Source organism: Cavia porcellus, unplaced genomic scaffold, assembly GCF_034190915.1.
Source record: "Cavia porcellus strain 051 isolate PalLab524CR breed Dunkin Hartley unplaced genomic scaffold, mCavPor4.1 scaffold_33, whole genome shotgun sequence".
Taxonomy (NCBI): domain Eukaryota; kingdom Metazoa; phylum Chordata; class Mammalia; order Rodentia; family Caviidae; genus Cavia; species Cavia porcellus.
Genome location: NW_026947516.1, coordinates 5,386,893 through 5,400,618, shown reverse-complemented (window position 1 = coordinate 5,400,618; position 13,726 = coordinate 5,386,893). Strand labels below are relative to the sequence as shown.

Here is a 13,726-nt window from a genome sequence, read left to right as displayed (position 1 = left end):
CTCTGAAATTAGAAATTAATGATAAAAGATACTGCAAAAATCCCGCAAACACATGGAAACTGAAAACACACTCTTTAGTAATCAGTGGGTTACAGAAGAAATTAAAGAAGAAATTAAACAATACCTAAAAGAAAATGAAAATGCAGATACAACTTACCAGAATCTGTGGGATGCAATGAAAGCCGTCCACAGAGGAAAATTTATGGCACTGAGTTTCCACATCAGGAAAACAGAACAAATACAAATAAATAACTTGATGCTACACCTCAAAGAGCTAGAAAAAGAAGAGCAAGTCAAGCCCAAAGCCAAAAGAAGAGAGGAAATTATAAAAATCAGAGCAGAAATCAATGCAATAGAGACCAAGAAAATAATCCAAAGAATCAACGAATCAAAGAGTTGGTTCTTTGAAAGAATAAATAAAATCGATAAGCCCCTAGCCAACCTTATTTTAAAAAGGGAAGAAAAAGCTCAAATTCATGCAATAAGAAATGAAAAAGGAGAAATCACTACAGACCCAATGAATATACAGAAGATCATCAACACCTATTCGAAATCCTCTACTCTCAAAAGTTTGATAACACAGAACAAAATAGACAGATTCTTAGAAGCATATGAAGTACGAAAGCTAGATCAAGAGGATGTAAAACTGTTGAATAACCCAATCTCTGCTAATGAAATTGAAAATGTAATTAAGTCCTTACCCACCAAGAAGAGCCCAGGCCCAGATGGATTCAGTGCAGATTTCTACAAGAAATACAAAGAAGACCTAATGCCGACACTCCTCAAACTATTCAATGAAATTGAAAGGGAAGCAATCCTTCCTAAGTCATTCCTGGAAGCAAATATTACTCTAGTACCAAAACCTGAGAAAGACCCAACTAAAAAAGAGAACTATAGACCGATCTCCCTAATGAACACAGATGCAAAAATCCTCAATAAAATATTGGCAAATAGGATCCAGCAAATCATCAAGAAGATTATACACCATAACCAAGTGGGATTCATCCCAGGAATGCAAGGATGGTTCAACATACGCAAATCAATAAATGTAATCCACTGTATCAATAAAGCCAAAACTAAGAATCACATGATCATTTCTATAGATGCAGAAAAAGCCTTCAATAAGGTCCAACATTTATTCATGATAAGAACTTTACAGAAAATTGGAATAGATGGTCTTTACCTCAATATAATAAAGGCCATTTATGACAAACCAACAGCCAGCATCATACTAAATGGCCAAAAATTGAAAGCCTTTACTTTAAAATCGGGCACAAGACAAGGATGTCCTTTATCACCACTCCTATTTAATATAGTACTGGAAGTACTAGCCAGAGAAATTAGACAAGAAAGAGAAATAAAAGGGGTAAAGATAGGAAAAGAAGAAGTTAAATTATCATTGTTTGCAGATGACATGATACTCTACATAGAAGACCCTCTAAACTCCATTGAAAGACTCTTAGATACAATAAATAAATTCAGTAATGGGGCTGGATACAAAATCAATACTCAGAAATCAATAGAATTCCTATACACGAACAACAAAATCACAGAGAGGGAAATAAGAGAAACTGGACTATTCACATTAGCAAGCAAAAAAATGAAATATTTAGGAATTACTCTTACAAAAGAAGTGAAAGACTTATACAGTGAAAGTTATAATACACTGAAAAAGGAAATTGAAGATGATCTCAGAAAATGGAAAGACATCCCTTGCTCAAGGATAGGAAGAACAAATATTGTGAAAATGGCCATTCTCCCAAAACTCTTATACAGATTCAATGCAATCCCAATAGAAATACCATCAACATACCTTATAGATCTAGACAAATCACTTCTAAATTTCATCTGGAACCAGAAGAGACCTAGAATCGCAAAGGCAATTCTAAGCAGCAAAGACAAAGCAGGAGGCATCACAATCCCTGACTTGAAGTTATACTACAAAGCAACAGTAGTAAAATCAACATGGTATTGGAATTAAAACAGAGCCGAAGATCAATGGAATAGATTAGAAGATACAACCACAACTACAAACACACTCAACCACCTTATCTTTGATAAAGTAGCCAAGCAGGTTCACTGGAAGAACGACAGTCTCTTTAATATATGGTGCTGGAAAAACTGGCTCTCCATTTGCTGTAAACTAAAGCTAGACCCATGTCTATCACTATGTACTAAATTAAAATCTAAATGGGTCAAAGATCTGAATATTAAAACAGAAACACTAAATCTATTGGAAGACAAATTAGGTAGAAACCTTGGAGACATAGGAGTAGGTAGAGAATTCACGAACAGGACTCTAACCGCACAGGAAATACTTCCCAGAATCAATAACTGGGACCACTTCTTATTAAAAAGTGTCTGCATGTCAAAAGAGATCTCCAGCATAGTGAAAAGAAAACCCACAAACTGGGAAAAGATTTTCATAAACTCTCTCTCAGACAAGGGACTCTTGTCTAAAAAATATAAAGAATTAAAAAAACTCAGACCTCCAAAATTCAAAGATCCAATCCAAAAATGGGCATCTGAGATGAATACGCAATTCTCAGATGAAGAAATGCAAATGGCAAATAAATACATGAAAAAATGCTCATCATCATTGGTCATTAGAGAAATGCAAATTAAAACCACACTGAGATACCATCTCACTCCTGAAAGAATGGCCAGGATCAAGAAAACCAACAACAAATGCTGGAGAGGGAAAAAGGAACTCTCCTGCACTGTTGGTGGGAGTGTAGACGGGGTACAACCTTTGTGGAGATCTGTCTGGAGATTTCTCAAAAAGTTGGGATTGGAAATCCCATTTATTCCAGATATTCCACTTATAGGCATATTCCCAGAAGAACTGAAAGCATCATACCACAGTGATATATGTGCACCTATGTTTATAGCAGCACAATTTGTAATCGCCAGATCTTGGAAACAACCCAAGGGTCCATCAACTGAGGAATGGATAAAAAAGTGGTGGTATTTCTATACAATGGAGTATTATTCAGCTATAAAGAAGGATCACATTGAGATATTTATCAATAAATGGGCGCAGCTTGATACCATATTCATAAGTGAAATAAATCAGTCTCACATGTGAGAATACCAAATAGTTTCCCTAATGTAAGTAATGATTCAAATATATAAAATATGTGGTAATCATGATTCCCCATTATGTGGCCTTGAAGCTTTATAAAGTTTTCACTCATTAATTAGAAAGGCTTTATGCTGGGCTTCTTGATATGGAAATATTTGAAGCTATAGTATATGAAGCTTTATCCAAATATTTCAAGGAAAAAGACAGACACTATGGTAACTACTATTAAGTCAGGTTATATGGTGGTGAAGTACTAGGTTGCTGAAACAGTCAAGCTTTGACCTCTATTGTTATATTGTTATGTCCTGTTTTATCTCAATCTCCCCCTTATTCTTTAAAAAAAATTATTTAGTTATTTCTTATGTTTGTCTTAATTAAGGGGAAAAATTTCAAAAATTAGGATATATAATAGTAACTCTTTTTTATTTCCTATTAACTTGTTTTGAGGTCCTGTAATACTCGCACGATCTTGTTTTGACTGATTAGACTCTGCTCCATTCTGTATGATAGTATCAAGTTTGAGGGTATAGGCAACTACTTTGAAGGCAATAAGATTCACTAAGATGCCCATTCTGGTTTGACTATTGTCTCCTTTGGAAGTCCTGTAATGTTTACAATGCCTAAGTTTCATTGGTCTTGTTCTCTACTGTTTTGTCCAACTTTATAATATCTAATGAGATAGACAATTCTTTTTAAGGAAACAAGAGACAACGTTGATAACCATTGTTGATAACGTTGTACTCTGTTCTACACCATGTGCTATGTCTATCCTTGGTTTTGACTGACAGCTTTGTTTTGCCATATTTGACTGTATTCTCTCCCCCCCCCAAAAAAAGTAATAAGAACTAAGGAGTAATAAAATCCAAAATGTGTAAATTTTGTTGTAAAAAATAGAGGTGAAAAAAAAGAGCTCTAACGGATATAACAGCAAGTGTGTTTAGGGGTGTTAAATAGCTGACTATGTCAATGTTTTTGGATCATTGAACACAGCTTTTTGCAGTCTCCCTGTTTGAATGTCCACTTTGTATTCTTTGATACTGTGATTTGAGCAACTATTTTCAAGATGATAATATGTAATCTATTAACAGGTGATTTCCTACTGTTATTTTTTTTTGTTGTTTTTGTTTTTGTAGTTCTGTATTATGTGTACCCTTACAGCGCTTTTGTTTTGTTTTGTGTTTTTCTCTTTTTCCTCTTAAATAAAATAAAAAAAGAAAGTCCCCTCTATATGCTTTAATTTTGTAACTTCAACAACTATTTCTAAGATGACAATAATTAATTAACTAGTGATTTCCTACTGTTTATTTTTTCTGAAATTCTGTATAACTTGTACCCTTTTTCTGTTTTTTTTCTCCTTAAATAAAATTAAAAAAAAAAAAAACATTGGTTGATTCCCCTAGCAGTTATAGTCAGATGAGGTTGACTCCTTTTACAGTACCATTGGTCTTAACATGTTCTTCTAGGTAGGGAATTGCTGGGGATAAGCAAAGCCAGCAAGGGTTGAGTTTCCCAGTCATGTGTGTTTCACTTAGGAGTTGCAAGCTATCTCAAGCGAAGAAAACAGGTCTGACACCAGTTGAAATGGAGTGGGAGGAAGAGTGGTTTTAAGAGAGGAGGTTGGATTTGTCTCTGTAGCCCATTTTGTTGCTAGACTTTTCTGTGTTGTCTTAGGGGCTGGAATGAGCTTAGGGGTGGGTGTGGTCTAGAATTGGGTTTTAAAGGTGTTTCTTTGGTCTGTGCATGATCCCATAAGTTAATCCTGATCTCCATTTAGGATCATGGTATTTTGGAAAATTAAGGTGCTTGGGTTACACATATCACCAGTAGAGCAGTAGGAGTTATACCCTTGGATTATTTTATGATATTTCTTAGACTGGTATCCAACTTCCCATGTTACAAAGGAAAAAGCATAACAATACATTTCCTTATAGTAATTATACACACAGCAAGCTAAGCTGGAAATATCAGACTAGTCCTTAGGGTATAAGTAATCTAGATGCCCTTGAATAACTTAGTCAAGTAGATATCTAGTCCACAATAAATATACGGGGATCCCATGAAAGGATAAACTTCTGTCTCTCAGCTCGATATATAAGCAATTTGCATAAAACTAAGGTAAATGTAGGCAGATCAGTTTCAAAATTTTCTATCATATTATGAGAAATTTAATCATATATAGTCCAAGTTCTCCAATTACAATACATTCATGCACAATCTAGAAGAGGCAGAAACTATCAAGTTATATAAAAGAAGTGCAATGATGGGATGCATGTGTATTACAGTCAAGTGCAACTGGTGAACTTTAACTTTAGGGAGTTACCAATTAGTTGCAGAGTAGTCTTGAGAAGATTGCTTTTCTTGGGCATCTAGGACCTTAAGGTGGGAGTGGTGAATTCATGGAGTCTTGCCAGCCACCTTTATTACACAGCTATAATACACAGGTTCTGTATACCTTGTGTATACACAGGTTCTGATAATGTTGGAGGAATCACCAGGAAGATAGGAGTGGTTTCTTCTATATCATCTTCTTTAGACCCCACTGATTTTATGGCAATTTCTTTGGCTGCCATATCATCCAAATTTTTTCCCTTGTAATGGGATCATCTCCTTTTTGGTGTTTCTTACAATGTATGATGGCCAATTTCTCAGGTAACCAAATAACTTGCCAGCAGGTCTAATATTGGGGGTGCATTTTATTTTATCTCCTGCTGAGGTCAATAGACCTCTTTCCTGATAAATTGCCTCATGTACATGAGTGGTAGCATAAGTATATCTGCCATCAATGTACATGTTAACCCGCTTACTTTCAGCCAGTTTTAAGGATTCTTTCAAAGACATGAGTCCAGCTAGCTGAGCAGAATTGCCAGAGTGCAGCTTCTGGGCCCACAAAATCTGGATCTCAGAGGTCACGTATGCTCCTGCAACACATTTACCTTGGTACATGTCGCTGGTACCATCTAAGAAGAATGATGTTTCCCATTCCAGAGGTTTGTGGGTCAGGTCGGATCGAAGGCTCTGGTAGATGTCAATCAAGGTGGAGAATTACGGTTTGGGGTTTATGGATCCTTATCGGGCAGAAGTGTGGCTGGATTCATGGCTGCCGAGGAACTGAAAACAACAAGGTCAGGATCTAAAAGCAGTGCTTGGTAATGTATTACCCTTGCATTCAATAGCCATCGTTTTGGAGGGGCCCAGATAAAACTCTCAAGTCAGTGAGAGTTTAGCACAGTGACCTTCTGGCCAAAGGTGAGCTATGTAATTTCCTTTATCAACACACCCACAGGAGAAATGATCCTTAAACTTAGTGGCCTACTCTTGGCCAAAATGTCCAGCTTCTTGGAGAGACAGGCCATTGGTCTCTGCTGGAGCCCCAGTTCCTGGGTTATTACACCATTTGTAATTACTCTCAGCTCATCCACATACAATAACAATGGCTTGTTTATGTTAGGGAGTCCTAGTGCGGTGGCATCCACTAGGGCCTTCCTGATTTTTGGAATACTGTCTCTTACATGTCTGTCCATTCCATTGGGCCCTGTGTTTGCCCTTTCAAAGAGTCATATAGTGGATGGGCTATCTCAGCAAAGTTTAATATCCAGAGCCTACAATATCCAACTACACCAATAAATTCAGGAACTTGCTTTTTGGTTTTTGGTGCCAGTATATGTAGGATGGCTTGAACACTTTTATTTGAAGGGGTCATTTTTCTGCCTTGTAATTGATATCCCAGGTAAGTCACTGTCTGCTGGCATATCTGTGCCTTTTTTGCTGAAACCTTGTAGCCCAAATCATTCAAAGTCAGTAACAGGGTCTTGGTTGCATTCTTGCAATCCTCAAAATTTTTAGCAGCCACTAATAGGTCATCAACATATTGCAAAAGTATGACCTGTGGGTGATCTTCTCAATACCCTGTCAGGTCCATAGCTAAGCCCTCATCAAATAAAGTGGGAACATTTTTAAAAACTTGTGGTAAAGGCATCTAAGTCGACTGTTCATTTACTCCAGTCTCTGGATCAGTCCATTCAAAAGGAAAAATGGGTTGACTTACCTAAGCCACTGGGATGGTGAAAAAAGCATCTTTTAGTCCAAGACTGAGTACCAGATGTACTCTAGGCTCAAAAGGCTCAGCAGAGTGTAGGGATAAGGAAACCTAGGATGCAGAGTAACCACTTGCCTGTTGACTTATCGGAGGTTTTGCATTGGCCAGTAATCTTGGGTCCCCTGCTTCTGTACTGTGAGCAATGGTGTATTCCAGGGAAAGATACAAGGTACAACAATCTTATTATCTTTTAATATAGTGATATTTTTTGTAATTCCTTGACTGGCCTGTAAATTTATTGGATATTTTCTAAGGTTAATGGCAGACAGCTGGGGCAAAAACTCTATTACCAAAGTAACTTGATTTATCGCCAGGCCAGGGGGATATTTTTGGCCCACATTTCTAGTATTTCAGCTTGCCAAGCCTTCAGGAGATATCTGTCAGTCTCTGAAGTGGGATCACCCTTTCAGAAAGGAAGGCATGTACCTTGATTTGTTCCCCAGATGTTCCCAGAATCAGTTGTGGGATCTCTACTTGAAAACTCAATTGGCCTTTTAACTTATGAAGAAGGTCTCTTTCTAGCAGTGAATTGGTCATTCCAGAACCCATAGAAATTCATGCATAGTGCTCTTTTGCCCAGGGAGATTTAATGGGGCCACGACCTTCGGGTAACATTTTCACCCTCTGGTGGAGCAGCCTAAGTTTACTTTGTTATCAGTCAGTGTCCCCAATGGTTGAGTTAGACAGAATAAGTTGCACCTATGTTTACCAGGAAATTTACTGGTTTTACTCTCACTTGAAAGGTTATTGGGTTTTCAGGATGATCATTTTAGCCCTGATGCCCTCATTGTTTGCTCAACAAAATCTTGGCATCCTTTTCCATTTTTGCCTTTAAATTGGGGCAGTCCTTTGCCAGTGCCCTATTTCTTTACAATAAGTGCATTGGTTGGTTTTGAGACGGGTATGCTTTTTGACTTTGTTATCTGTCTTTTGCTTCTGTTTGTGCTTAATTTCTTTTTCACACCACAGCTCTAACACCTTTGTGACCTTCTTATTCTTTGCCTCTTGTCATCTCTCTCCATTGTCAAACACCCTATGTGCTATCTCTATCAACTTAATTAGGGGCATCCCCTTGAGTCCCTCTAATTTCTTAGCTGCCATGTGCTGGGCCCTGAGAAACAGTTGGCAATTTTGTGTCGGAGCCTCCCTATCTCCAGATGTTGAGGTTTCAGGGCGGGATAAAAGAAAGGAGCACTCTAGTCATTCTGGATCAGCCATGGGGTTCCTGTCTGGGTCCAAGATTCATTTTTGCACTAGAGTGCAGATGCAAAGTCATTCTTAAGAGGTGAAGAGGACTTTTAAAATCTGCTGACCTTTGTAGCAGGTGGGACGATGGGTGGAAACATAGATTTAATTAGTCTAATAAGGTTTTTGGGATCCTTGGAGAATGAAGGGTTTTTGCCATTTCAAGTATGTAGGTCAGAAGTGGCAAAAGGAGTATAGACAAAAATCGAGTCCCCTGGTTCCCAGGAGTCAGGAACCTCCTGAAAGATGCAAAGTGCTGACTCCACCATGGTGGAATCAGGAGAATTTGGCCATGGTCTACTTTGGGTCTGGATTGGACTGGGAGGGTGGGAGAAGCTGTTGGGTCAGGGGTCTCTAGGAGGGGAACAAGAGGAGGGCGGAGACATCTTCCAGGGGTCCTCCACTGATATATAACTGGCACAAAAGTTGGGAGTTGAACACAGGTGATTTTGGTTTTCTTTTCAATGTTGCCACCACCTCAACCTACAGGGAATGATTAATCCAGGGTGGAGAATCATAGATGAGATCCATCCACATCTGAATGTAAACTATTTGCTCTGGGTCAGAACTGGGCCCAAAAACATACTGGCAGACAGCCTAGGCATTAGCCATGTCAAAGGATCTGGTTGGGGGCCAGATGCCATTTGTCCCTATCAGCCACTCCTGAGAAGCAAAAACCATTAGCATTCTTCTGAAAACAGGCTCACTGTAGCCTTCATCCCAGTTCTTAAATTCTCTAAAAGGGTCCATGACAAGACTAAGGGGTGTGAGAGAAGTTTTCTCACTGCAGTGACCCATTGTTGCCTGCTGTGGTTCTCTGTGAGAGGAGGAAATCAAGAGAAAGGGGACGCAAATAAAAGAGGAAACAGAATGATACAAAAGAATCACAAAACCTAGGATTTTTTGTTGTTCGGAGGGTCTCCTGGAGTTTAAAAGAAAACTGTCTGCACCCTCAGAGCAACCAAATGGATGATAGTTGGTCCAAGGGAGCATGTGAGCTCTCAGGTACAAGTGTCCTGGAAGGGAAAAGTTAGAACAAATAACACGAGACAAGCCAGGACTACAAAAAGACTTAACAGAAAAACAAAACCACCAGTACTGATAAAAATGAAAACAACCTTTCTCTGGTAAAATAAATGAATTTTGGTTTGAAACTTCCCTTCAAATTCCCATATCAAATTGGAGGACAGTCCTGCTGGGGTCCAAGACCCAAATGAGTCAAGAGACTCCAAAACGGATGATTTAGAATTCCTAACAAGGATCTGACCTCCCAAGGAGGAAGGCTTCATCTTCTAAACAAAATTAAGACTTCGTGGTATGACTTTGAATCAAACGGAAGCCTCCAGTAGTTACTCTTAGCGAATCCGTCCTCAGGAATTGAGATGGTGGGCTGTTATTCCCTCCTGGATGAGCCCCCAAAAGTGATGGTCCACTTGCAGAGGTATGAAGTAGCCAGAGAAAATAATTTGGAATGAAAAAAATTATTTGTTAAAGAACTGGCCCGATGATTCAGCTTCCAGTAGGCAATATGGAAAACTGCAGGCTTAACAGCTAAAGGATAGTGTTCTTATGTGTACAACTGCAAACATCTGCTAGTCTCACAACTCAGGGGGAATTTTTGTGGTGCACTATAGAACAGTAACACGGAGGTTACGTTTCTTGGGTAGAGCAATTTCAGGTAACAATTAGGCTAACAAGCAAATTTAGATTAGTCAAACATCCTCTGGGGAAGGCACATCCTGCAAACAAGCAAGTTATCCAACAAACAAGCACGTTATCCCACAAACAAGGATGATTAGCTAAGGAAGACAAACTGTTCTGCTCTGAGAGTTACCTGTGATTTTTCTCCCTCCTCCTGGAGACTTTTGAGAGGCTTTTATATAGGAGACAATACTTCTTTCCTTTTCTCATGGAGGAGAGAATATTACAATATTTTTCAGGGCAGGAATGTCTGACATTGGAAACAGGTGGTCCCACTGATAGATTAGAAACCAAAAATTCCTCAAGAACACATGGAGTTTGCAGCAAACAGACTTCAATGTGGAGATTATTCGTGTCCAACTCTTTTGGGAAAACTTTTCTCTACAATTAGCTAGGACTTTGTGTTACTTTGTGATTGTCAACATCTTGCAGCTTTTCATGTTTTCATGGGAGAAAGTCTCTTATCATAGTGAGAGAACATGTGGGATATATAACAGCAACTGTGGAGTCTCTCTTATATTACCAGCTTAGATTCCAGGAGTGGTGCAGTGTGATGGGTCCTAAGCAGGAGAAGATATGCCCTGCTGACCTAGGAACAAACTAAGCTGTGAGAAACCACCTGGAAATGCAATCCCAGTGCTACAACTTGAACAGCAAAAATCTCAGTGCCAAAGCTGGAATTTGTGCCTCTGGAAACCGAAGCTTGAATTTCCTGCTGCCACTGCTGGAACAGAATGGGCATAACAGGGATAGAGATGGGAATGCTCTCAGAGCTGGATTCCTCAAACTGAATTGAGAGCAGAGCTGGGAGGGTGCCCTCTGTCAACCTATAGTGAGTAAGAGGAACAGGGACTAGGAGTTCCATAGACTAGGAGGCTTCAACAAAGGACATTCTAGGACTGGGCACACTATCCAGAACTGAACACTGCAGTGATTTCAGTCACATACTGCCCTCTCAAGCAGGATTGGTAGGGAGTGCTTGCTCTGGGTGATGCTGCTGACTAAGACCCAGTAGGATAGCCCAAACCAGGTCCCTGCACCTGGCAGTGCCCCCTAATGCACTGAAGCCTTCAGTAGGTTGACTGACCAGGAGAGGTGGGCCCTGCATAGGCTTCCCAGTTCTGTGTCTCCCTAGTAAAACGCAGTGGGGTTTAACACAGGGCAGGCATGATTCAAACAAAATGTAACTGACAAAGAAGGAAACTGGGCCTCCTACATATGCTTGTATGGAAGGAAGAAAAAGTATAGGAAGAGGAAGAAACAAGAAAAGGTCCTCAGCCCCCAATCCTGAGAACACAGATACAGGAAAGGTGAATGCAAAGGAAAATGAGGACAGAAAACATGCAATATCAGGCATGGCACCAATAGACATAAAGCAATATCTCTGTGAGCTCATAGACGAGTTCAAAAGTGAAGTATTTAACCAAGTAAAGCAAGATATAAGTAGAATAGATAAAGCAATGCTAAGCACCTCCCAAGAAAAAAAAAAGATGGTGGAATGGAAGAACAGGAAAAAAGATGAAATTGTTTGATGGACAAAGTAGAAAAAATGTAGAATACATAAAACAGGTTCTAAGAGACTAAAAACTCTATAGAAAGCTGGCATAACACTTGAAAAAAACTAAGGAAAGATGATCTGAACTGGAGGACAGATTTGTAATGTGGAACCATGAAAGAAAAAATTTCCTAAAAATAACAAGGAAACAAGCAGTCACAATACAAAGGCTATAAGATGATAAGGTGATCTATAACTTAAGAATCAAGAATGTAAAGGAAGAAGCAGGGATACAAACAAATGAATTGCTAAGGCTATTCACAGAAATAATCAAAGAGAACTTCCCTAATATGGGAAAAGGTAAAGATACTCAGATCAATGGGGCATACAGGACCCCAGCCACTTACAACCCAAACAGAACTACACCCAGACATATAATAATCAAAATTCCAGAAATCCAATACAAGAAAAGAATGTTAAAAGCTGTCAGAGACAAGAAACAGATCACTTACATGGGAACACTCATCAGAATTACAGCAGACTTCTCAGCACAAAACATCAAATCACAAAGAACGTGGGGTGAAATAATTCAAGATTTGAAAGGCAATAACCTCAGCCAAGATTGATATATCCTGAACAACTGTCCCTAGAAATTAATAGAGAAACAAGGTGCTTCCAGGATAAAGAGCAACTAGGGGAATTTGCAACCACCAATTCAACTCTACAGAGAATACTGCAGGGCATTCTACAAAATAAAAATACCAAGATTCCAGAAACTGCGGCAGAGAGGCCACAATGAATGGAGCAGAAAGAGAAATGAAGAAGACAAACTGATAACTAATGACAGAAAAAGAGCACAACAGAAATGAGGCAGAGAAGTTTGGATGGTATGAACAGCTATTTTGAAGAAAACAAGACATCATAATAGCTAGTGCTGATTTAATATCAACTTGTTTTGAAGTCCCATCAAGCTTTTGTTCTTCTGTGTCCATCTGTCTTAACGTGTTGTATCTTACTGGATTTTATTATATTTAATAATACAAATAATAACTTTTATAGATAAGGAGATAATACAGAAACCATTGTTCATTTTCTGTTAGCTGGTTCTAAATACCCTGTAATACTGGCATTCTGTTGAATGGTTTTACATTGTTGTGATATGGTTGATGCTACAGTATACAAAGATATACTAAAAGAGTCACTATGGTATGTACTGTTATGTCGCGATATCTTGTGGTGAAACACTATTTTGCTTAAATGGTTATGTTCTGACCTGTGCGGTTTTGTTGTTATTTCCTCTTTTATCTTAATCTCCTATTTTATTATTTATTTTTTTCATTTTTGTCTTTTCAATTAAGGAAAAAATAAATTTAAAAATAGCGTGATATATTACAGTAACCCACTTTAATTTCCTTTTCACTGGATTTGAATCCCCAAGATGCTCACCATCTTGTTTTGACTGATTTTAGTCTATTCTGTTTTGCTTGATAGTACCAAGTTTGAGAGTATAGGCAATAACTGTGAAGACAGAAAGATTCACTTTGATGCCCAATATGGGTTGACTATTATCTTCTTTTTAAGTCCTGTAATGTCTCCAATGTTTTGGTTTTATTGGTTTTGTTCTTTACAGTTTTGTTCAATTTTGATATAACTGATGATACAGGCAATTCTTTTTAAGATAGCAAGAGACATTATGGTAACCATAGTTGACTACCTTGTATTTTGTTTTTACACCATGTACTATGTACATACTTTTGATTTTACTGACTCTGTTTTGTTATGTCACTTTGGGTTTTATTCTCTAAAAAGTAATAAGAACAGTAAGAGTAATAAAACCCAAAATGTGTAATTGTCATTGAAAAAAGAGAAGAAAAAATGTGCTCTGATGGCTATAACTGCGTATATATTTAAGTGTACAAGATACATAAACACATTACTGAGTTTTTGTTTGTTCATTGAACAGAGATGCTTGCAGTCTCACTCTTTGAATATCCACTTTATATGCTTTAATTTTGTAACATGAACAACTATTTCTAAGCTGACAATATATAATCTATTAACTAGTGACTTTATATTGTTTAATTTTTTATTTTCTTTATAACTT

General features: G+C 38.1%; 1 protein-coding gene across 7 annotated transcripts in view; it reads right to left on the bottom strand.

Annotated features, from left to right (window-relative positions):
• LOC101788316 (patatin-like phospholipase domain-containing protein 4) overlaps positions 1–13,726 on the bottom strand; it is a 57,809-nt gene that overhangs the window by 20,806 nt on the left and 23,277 nt on the right. For 6 of the 7 annotated variants that reach the window (XR_001199573.3, XR_001199575.3, XR_001199574.2 and 3 more), the window contains exon 3: positions 6,019–6,193. The exons of the other annotated variant lie outside the window; for it this stretch is intronic. The gene's annotated coding sequence lies outside the window, so the exon portion shown is untranslated. The remainder of the gene's footprint in view (positions 1–6,018; positions 6,194–13,726) is intronic. 7 annotated transcript variants of the gene reach the window in all.